The sequence below is a fragment of the Arvicola amphibius genome, chromosome 7, assembly GCF_903992535.2.
Source record: "Arvicola amphibius chromosome 7, mArvAmp1.2, whole genome shotgun sequence".
Taxonomy (NCBI): Eukaryota; Metazoa; Chordata; class Mammalia; order Rodentia; family Cricetidae; genus Arvicola; species Arvicola amphibius.
This window is the reverse complement of record NC_052053.1, coordinates 45,388,152-45,397,509: the sequence shown is the minus strand read 5'-3', so window position 1 is coordinate 45,397,509 and position 9,358 is coordinate 45,388,152. Positions and strand designations below refer to the sequence as shown.

At 46.9% G+C, this 9,358-nt stretch overlaps 1 non-coding gene across 1 annotated transcript; it reads left to right on the top strand.

Moving 5' to 3' along the window:
* The first annotated feature begins 6,106 nt into the window (after positions 1 to 6,106).
* Positions 6,107 to 6,232, top strand: LOC119820144. Its single transcript, XR_005286411.1, has one exon. It is a non-coding gene; the product is annotated as a U6atac minor spliceosomal RNA (small nuclear RNA).
* Positions 6,233 to 9,358: the final 3,126 nt, after the last annotated feature.

Sequence of the window (9,358 nt, the reverse complement as noted above, 5' to 3'; positions counted from 1 at the left end):
AGAACTCGGCAGGCAGAGGCAGGTAAATCACTGGTGAGTTCACAGCCAGTCTGGTCTACAAGAGCTAGTTCCAGGACAGCTAGGACTGTTACACAGGGAAACCCTGTCTCGGAAAAAAAAAAAAAAAAAAAGATCTGGCTACAAACCTAAGAGAGCCAGGGAGTAGGGTGTGGTTTAAATTTAAATGGCCCCCATAGGTCTATAGGTTTGAATGAGTGGTCATCAAGGAGAGACATTACTTGAGAGGGATTAGAAGTTGTGGCCTAGTTGGGATAGGTGTGGCCTTGTTAGAGGAATTGTGTCACTGGGGGTGGGCTGTAAGGGTTCAAAAGTTCAAGCCAGGGCCAGTGCTGTTCTTGCTCTCTGCTGCCTGTGGATCCAACTGTAGTACTATTAGCTACTTCTTCACCACCATGTCTGCTAATGTGCCACCATGCTTCCACCTCGATGATAATCCTCTGAAACTGTAAGTCAGCCCCAGGCCCAATTAAATGTTTTTCTTTATAAAAGTTGTCTTAGGATCCGGGTTTTGGACAGGGGCAAGCATGGCACCACCTGTGAGGTATTGCATCCCCGGCGAATGTCTGTGTAACTTGAGGAAGGCAGCGTCAGGAGCGGCACCTACACCCGGCAAGGCTACATCTTTTCGTCGCTGGCCGGCTGCCTGATGAAGACCAGCGAGAATGGCGTGGTAAATGAAGCAATTACTCAGTGCGTGTTCCCCCTCAGGCTGCCACTGAGTTCTGGTCCTTGTGCGCAGGCACTGCAGATGCGGGCTTGGGTGACAGCGGGATGCTTTGGTCTCTCTCGATTTTTCCCAGCTATGATCCCAACGCTGTGCCAAAGCACAGCCTCTGCACACCAGTTATGTTATCTGGCTTGGTTGTGGCTGCACTCTCAGGAGGCCATGGAAGGGAGGGGGAGGAGATGTAAATTGAGAAAAAAAATAAATTTTTTTTTAAAAAGTTGTCTTGGTAATGGTGTTTCTTCATAGAAATTGAACACTGAGTGAGACAGGTGGCTCCCGCTCCATGAGATATTCTTCCACAGAAGGGGATGTAATAGAAATCACACATTTGGTGAAGAATTGTTCAGATTCTTACGCCTCCCAGAGGCTCATAAGCACAGACTCTGGCTTCTTATCATTTTCCCCCCGAGAACTTCAACAGGAATCTTATACATATGCTTTATTTTAAAAATAGTGTATGGTCGGGTAGTGATGGCATATGCCTTTGAACCCAGCACTCCAGAGGCAGAGGCAGGTGGATCTCTGTGAGTTCGAGGCCAACCTGGCCTACAGAATGAGTTCCAGAACAGCTACACAAAGAGAAATGCTGTCTTAAAAAAAAATATGGCTGGTGCGTGTGTATCAGTCTGTTTGCCTGTGCAGGTATGTGGAAGCCAGCGGCTGACACTGAATGTCTTCCTCAGTCACTCCACACTGGGTTTTTGAGATAACGTCTCTCATTGAACTTAGAGATCACCAGTTCAGCGAGGGTATCTAGCCAATGAGCGTCAGGGACCTGCCTATCTCCACTACAACCCTCCACAGTCTCCCCCTCTGGGGTTACAGATATGTGCCCCAAGACCTGGTGTGTATGTGGTGCTAGGGATCCAAATGTGTTCCTCACGCTTGCGCAGCAGGTCACCCACCGAGCATCTCCAGTCCACTTTTGAGAGACCCAGACAGGCCGCTTTTATCTGTTTCTCTTCTTCGCATCAGGTCCTGATTGCTTTAGCACTTTACAAACTCGATTTGTATACTGACTGAAGTCACTTACAGCCACGGGAGCTCTTCTATCTTGTAAAGATCATGGCCACCAGGGGCTCAACAAAGCCACGAAAGCCTAACTCCAATGCCAAGGTACCTGCTGCGTTCAGTGTCTTCTCAACCGACCTGGTGAACAGGATGTCACACCCCACTCAGGCCACCCTCCTTACTATTTTTTCCCCTTTGTTCTTCCTGGGAGCTCCAAGTCATGGATGCTAGGAGGGGCTCTTTAGCACATATGTAATTTCCATTCTCTTTCCCTCATGCCCCTGCACAAACTGAACTTAGAGCGTGCCCTAGTATCATTTCTGTTGCTGGGATAAAACACCCCGACCAAAAGCAACTCAAGGAAGAAAGGGTTCATTTCAGCTGGCAGTTCCAGGTTACAGGCCATCACCAGGGAGAAATCACATCGCGTCCACACACAGATTTGTATAAATGAATGACCCATGCTTCCTGCTTATAGCCAGCTAGCTTTCTTCATTTATGTATACAGTCCGTGTGTGTGTGTGTGTGTGTGTGTGTGTGTGTGTATGTGTGGTGTGTGTGAGTTGCTACTGCAAAGGACCCTGGTTCAAGACCTAGCATCCACATGGCAGCTCAGAATTATCATAGCTCTAGTTTCAAGGGATCAGACACTCTCTTCTGGTCTCTGCATATACATTGTGCCCATACATATATGTGCCCACACGTACACTCATACACATAAAATTAAAAACAGTAGTAAAATTTAAAAATATAGGGCATTCCATTAACTGTGAATCTCAGGTAAACTGTTTTAGTAAATTATGTCCTGTGAAATGTTTGCGACATACACTTATCTTGAGGTTGTGGGATATTTTTCTGTATTGCTGAGATTGTTGTAATGAAGAGCTGAACGGCCAATAGGTAGGCAGGAGATATAGGTAGGACTTCTAGGCAGAGAGAGGAAGTAGGAGGAGAGAATCAAGGCACAGGCAGATGCCAACAAGATGTGGAGGAAGTCAGACATACAGAATGAATGAAAGGTAAAAAGCCATGAAGTGGGGCTACAGAGATGGCTCAGCAGTTAAGAGCACTGGCTGCTCTTCCAGAGGACGTGGGTTCAATTCCCAGCACCCATATGGCAGCTCACAACTGTCTGTAACTTCAGTTCCAGGGGATCTGATACTTTCAGACCAATGCACATGAAATAAAGTTAAATAAAAGCCACGAGGCAAAAATGTAGATTAATATAAATGGGTTGATTTAAGTTATAAGAGCTAGTGGGACAAGCCTAAGCTAAGGCTGAGCTTTCATAATTACTGACGTCTCCATGTCATTATTTGTGAGCTGGTGGCCCAAAGAAAACTCCGTCTACATCTGACATTCCAGTTTAGTTGTGTATGTTGTATTCCAACTAGCAACTGCACCATGATACCAAGTAGGAAAGAACTCAGGCCTGGATCAGCAACATGGCTGGAAGGGAATCCACAACAACTCCTCTCTCCCCTGTACCTGGGAGTGAGTTGGTCTGGTCCCATCAAACCAATTTAGTGATAGTTTTCCAGGTGCCTGATTCCCCAAATGACAAATCCCCCCATCCTTCAGTTTCTGCTCAGAGAGGTGACCTGAACACTTTTGATATCTAGAACTTTCTCTGTATGCAGTCCCAGATGTACTCAGGAGTCAGCAATCCAGAAGTGATCTCTCTAGTCGTCCATCTTCCTGCCCCAGGCACATGGAAAAAAAGTCAGCTGCAGCCCAGCCTAGCCTGCTGGGTTTCTTACTGTTTCTAATACCCTGGGATATCGCTAAAGATTTGTCATGGCAAGGACCTCTGATGTGGGACTCCCCTCTGTATGCTGTGAATACCATTGGTTAATAAAGAAACTGGCTTGGGCCTGCACAGGGAGTAGAGATAGTCAGTGAAAACTAAGCTGAATGCTGGGAGACAGAAGGTGGAGTCAGAGAAAAGCCATGTAGCCCCACCAGAGTAAGACAGAATTTTACCCAGTAAGCCACTACCACGTGGCAATACACAGCTTAATAGAAATGGGTTAAATTAATATGCAAGAGTTAGCTAATAAGAAGCTAGTGCTAATGGGCCAAGCAGTGATTTAAATAATATGGTTTCTGTGTGATTATTTTGGTTCTGGGAGGCCAGGATGAACAAGCAGCCCCTCCAACAGACCTCAGACCTTGTTCAGCAAGCATCTTGGGCCTTCCTGTGAGTAGGTGCTAGGCTTGGTCCTGCAGTATGGTAGACAACAGGACAGTGGTGTTTATCACAGCTCAAAGCCCAGCCCAGAGGTGCCAGCAAAGCATCCTTCATTAATGAAGCCAGCAAAGTGATCCCCTGTTTCTCATGGGTTCTGCAGGTTGTCCAAGAAAGAACTGTGGCCTAGTAGGCTCTCCCAGCTTGGTGCCACGCCTGCGAAGCCCCTCCAGCCATCTTCCCTTACCCCGAGTCATTATAGCTTGGTCCACAAATGAGGAAATAAATGACTTCCACCTGCACCACACGCAGAGTCAGATGGCAGGAACCAGAGGGCTGGCAAGAGTGCTAGTGGGTTAAAGCATCTACTGTGATGATCTGAATTTAATCCCAGGGATCCACATGATAGAACTGATTCTGAAAAGCTGTCCCCAGACCTCTATAGGTGTGCCATGGCTCAAGAACACACATGCATGCATACGCACAAAGTAAATGTCTTTGGTTTGGCTTTGTTTTTAAAGCTGAAGAGTCCTGGTCTGGTATCCCTGTGGAGCCAGATGTCCCTTCCACCTACCATGCCCAATAAACTTGAAAACCCACAAGGTGGACAGAGCCTTACTGGTGCCAAACCAAACCTGCCAATTCATTCTTCCAGCTCCAAGCAACACCTAAGCCTCCCGTTGCCCTGCAAACTTACCCAAGATCATGCAAAATCCGACTCCCACCTCAGGTCCCAGGTGACTCAGGTTCAGCCCCCACCTCGAGGAAGTTGACCAAGCCTTCTCCCAGACCCTGGGCCATGCTATTTCAGACAGTCTGCAGGGTGACCTACTCTTTCCTTCTGTCTGTGATCAGTTTTCCACTGACTGTTTTCTGTAACCAACAAGCTTGTCCTAAAACTTCTCAGCTGAGAAACAACCTAATAACGCCAGACCATGGGGCATAGTGTGGCGGTGCAGACCTTTAATCCCAGCACTGGGGAGGCAGAGGCAGAGGAATCTCTGAGTTCGAGGACAGTCTGGTCAATATAGCAAGTTCCAGCATAGTCAGGGCTATGTAGAGACCCTCTCTAAATAAATCAAGCTAGCTTTACAGATGCAATATACACACCGGCTCCACCTTCAATACCTAGCTCAACATACTTGGCACAACTTCAGTTCTTCCAGTACCGGGACATGAACCTGCCTTAACAAATTAATCCTGTTTGTTTCCGAGACACATCTCCTTTACCTAGACTACGCTGGCCTAGAACTCAGTCCTCCGACCTGCACAACAAGCCCAGCTAACTGCTGAAGGCTGTTAACGAATAAGCCCATCTAGGAACACACACGGCCCGAAAACCACAAAGTAAACACAGCAGATACATACAGCATGGTCCTTCACTGTTTGTGTACATATGTGCACGCGTGTGCACTAGGCCATGAGTTTGTAAAAATGTGCATGACACTCGTGCTCGTGTAGATATGCCTGTCCCTGTATAGACACGTGAACATTCGTACCACGATATTTTTACAAAAGAGAATTGGTGCAACCAGGCTGTTCTGGCTCGATGGATTCTTCTATAGAAGAAATTTAATCAAGGACAGCTGGGCACGGACATAAAGGCAGGGAACACCACCTACATGTAGGGTAACACAAGAGAACACGCAGACAGTCCTCACTACGCATGCGCGGGATAGTGGTGTTGGACGTGAAGGAGGAGGGAGCCGCGGAGCATGCGCAGACACGGTGCACGGCTTCCCCGCCGCCTAAGCACCCACTGCCCGGGGTCCGGAAATCCGTGAAGAATCATCCGACGCTCGTCCTCTGATTCGTTTCGACCACTTCCACTTCCCGCCGTCGGCGAGCGTGTCGCCGTTGGATGTGTGCCAGCCTTGTTTTGTTTCCGGGGGAATCTGTTTTTCTGAAGAACGTTCACAACTTCCGGTGTTCCCTTCGGCTTTTGATTGGCTAATTTTATGAATTAATTAAAGCGTGGTCGGAATAAAATGAATAATTTTTTCTACCATTGAATAAGGGCTTAAATTATCAAGCAGCTGAATGAAAATTAGACTCACTTTCTACTAACACGTCTTCGTGGACTATAAATTACACTCACCATTACCATAAAGTGTCAGGCTTAGTGGCCTTTAAATACTCAGTATGCAATGGCTTTGGTTGTGTTGTATGAAAGGAGAGAAGGTTAGCACTCCCCTTGACAAGGATGGAAGAGGCCCTTGGGCCTAACAACACGCATACGGTTAAGGCATTGCCACCTACTTCGTGGCATCTAACCACTGTTTTTTTTTCCTTTTTTTTTTTTAATGTATGTGTAAGACTAGAAGCTCAAGGCTACAGAGGACATAGTTTCATACATCCTCCAGTCTTGTTCGAAATTTCTATTCTGGCCACCATCCCTGGCTCTCAGAACCGTGTATCTGTACCCGGAGGCTCCTGACACTGGTGTAAACCACTTACTTACAAGTCTGAAGCTCTAGGCTGCCGGCAGGTTCGGTAACTCAACTTGCCATCTGCGATCATTTTGCTCATCACCTTCAGATATTGGAGCTTTCCTGAGAGATTTCTTTTGTGAATTTTGGTTTGGTTTGGTTTTTGATTATTTGTTTTTTGTTTGTTTGTTTGTTTGTTGTTTGTTGGAGACAGAGTTTCTCTGTGTCCTGGAACTTGCTCTGTAGACCAGGCTGGCCCGAACTCAAAGAGATTGAAAGCCTTTAGCATCACCGCCTGATTCCTGATAGAATTCTGGCACTTCCCATTAGCTCAGGCACACTGTCTCAATGGGTGAACCAACCCTTCCTTGTCCTGATTTCCTTGCTCATATTCTCCCTCCTTCTGATCTTCAGCTGGACCTTGGGAGCTCAGTACAGTGCTCCGATGTGGGTCTCTATCTCTGTCTCCATCTGTGGCCAGACGAAGGTTCTATGGTGATATTCAAGATAGTCATCAGTTTGACTACAGGACAAGGCCAGTTCAGGCACCCTCTCCTCCACTGCCCAGGGTCCTAGCTGGGTTTGTGATCCTATTCTATTTGGATGCACACCTTCCTAAGCCTGGAAGGAGTGGGGAGGGCCTTGGACTTCCCACAGGACAGGGTGCCCTGCCCTCTCTTAGGACTGGAGGGGGAGGGAAGTGGGAGGAGGGGAGGAAGTGAAAATTTTGAATGGTATTATTTATAAATTAATAAAAAATTATTAGAAAAAAAAAAAGAATTCTTGCCCTTAATGCTCAAACAGCAAATAAACCCCAAGCACTGCTCCAGGCAAGGCTCTCCCAGAGCAGGCTGTACAGAAGGTAGTATCCACGATAGATTCCTCACATTGACTGTGGCATCTGACTTGTACATTCTGTGTATTTAGTAACCGTATGTACATGAATATGTGTATACTGCAGCCTGTGCTGAGGTGCATACCCGTTGGTGTGCGCGTGTGAGTATATATGTTCTATATATGGCATGTGCTCATGTGAACAGATGTGCACTTATGATGTGTACACACAGCACAATTTTTAAAGTATTAAGACAACTGAAAAACTGAAACCACATACTTGTTTTGATCTCAAAAACAGATCTGAGAAAGACCTGTGACAATTACATAATAGGGACAGGGAGGGGGCAGCACACTGCTCTCTCCACTCTCCACGGTTGAAAGCTGTTTTGTTTCTGCTAGGCAGGGTCACATGTAGCCCAGGCTGACCTGAACTCATTGTGGTGCTGCGGGTGGTCGTTGCCTCCTGACCCTCCTGCCTCCAGCTCCCAAGTGCTGGGATTACACACAGGTTTAACATCACGGCACTACAGTGCTTAAGTTTTTGGTTTCTTTGTGTGTGAGGAGGGGGAGGGAGTTGGAAGCCAGTGCTTATCAAGATAAGAATATAAGAATACAACTGAACTCTGAACTCAGTGCGCTCTCGCTCTCTCTCTCTCTCTCTCTCTCTCTCTCTCTCTCTCCCCCCCAAACTAGCCTTGAACTTTACAACCCTCCTGCCCCATGACTGGAATAGCGACTACAGCCCTGCATCACACCTGCCCCTTGTTTCTTTGTAATAGACAGACTTCAAAACATTTCTCAAGATGCTAGCTGGAGAGCATCATCTTTGCATGCATTACTTTGAAATTAACATAAGTCTGAAAATTTTGAGGTTATTTTAAAACAAGACTCAAAACACCGAAGAGTTCCAAAGCACACTGATACACCCTGGGGAAGACTGGCACACCTACAAGGTGAAGTGGCCAGATCAGCAGCCCTCCTCCAGAAGGTAGGACACCCGGCTTTCTCGGGGACATCGCACCTGCTGGGGGTAGAATGGACAGGTAGACATATGGGAAGTCAAACTCAGGGCCACATTTGTGCTGAATGGTATGGCTGAAACAAATGGAGAACACAGCTCTTCTCCAAATGGAAGGTGGAAACCTTTAAGACATTGGGCCATGAAGCAACACACTTCTCTGGAGGGAGGGAGGCCCAAAAATTCCAAAAGTAAACAAACGTAATAAACTAAAACCTATAGGATTCAGAAGGCTCCTCCCCCAAATTGCACAAGCAGCCAGGCTGTGGTGGCACACCTGCCTTTAATCCCAGCATTTGGGAGGCAGAGGCAGGCATCTCTGTGAGTTCAAGGCCAGCCTGGTCTACAAGAACTAGTTCCAGGACAGAATCCAAAGCTAGAGAAACCTTGCCTCAGAAAAACAAAAAAAAAAAGGTGAACAAGCAGTGAACAATTGCTTTGGAGAGGCTGGAAGAGATGGCTCAAGGTTCAAGACCACTGGCTGCTCTTCCAGAACCCACAAGGCCTCTCACAACCACCTATAACTCCTGTCCCAAAGGATCAAATGCCCTCTTCTGGCCTCCACAGCCCCCAGACACATATATGGTGCACATACAAACACTGAGACAAAGCACCCATACACATTAAATGAAATTTTTTTTTTTGAGACAGGGTTTCCCTGTAGTTTCTAGAGCCTGTCCTGGAGCTAGCTCTTGTAGACCAGGCTGGCCTCGAACTCAGAGATCCGCCTGCCTCTGCCTCCCGAGTGCTGGGATTAAAGGTGTGCGCCACCACCGCCCGGCTAAATGAAATTTTTTAAAATAAATAACAAACAAATGTTATGGGATTTTGTTTGTTTTCGAGTCAGAGTTTCTTTGCACAACAGCTCTGGCTGTCCTGGAACTTGCTCTGTAGACTAGGCTGGCCTCGAACTCACAGTATGCACCAACGTGCTGCATGCCTTTAATCCCAGCACTCTGGAGGCAGAGGCAGGCAGATCTCTGTGAGTTCGAGGCCAGCCTGGTCTACAAGAGCTAGTTCCAAGGACAGGCTCCAAAGCTACAGAGAAACCTTGTTTGAAAAAAAGAAGAAAGAAGAAGAAGAAGAAGAAGAAAGAATAGAAGAGAAGAAGAAAAGAATAAGAATAA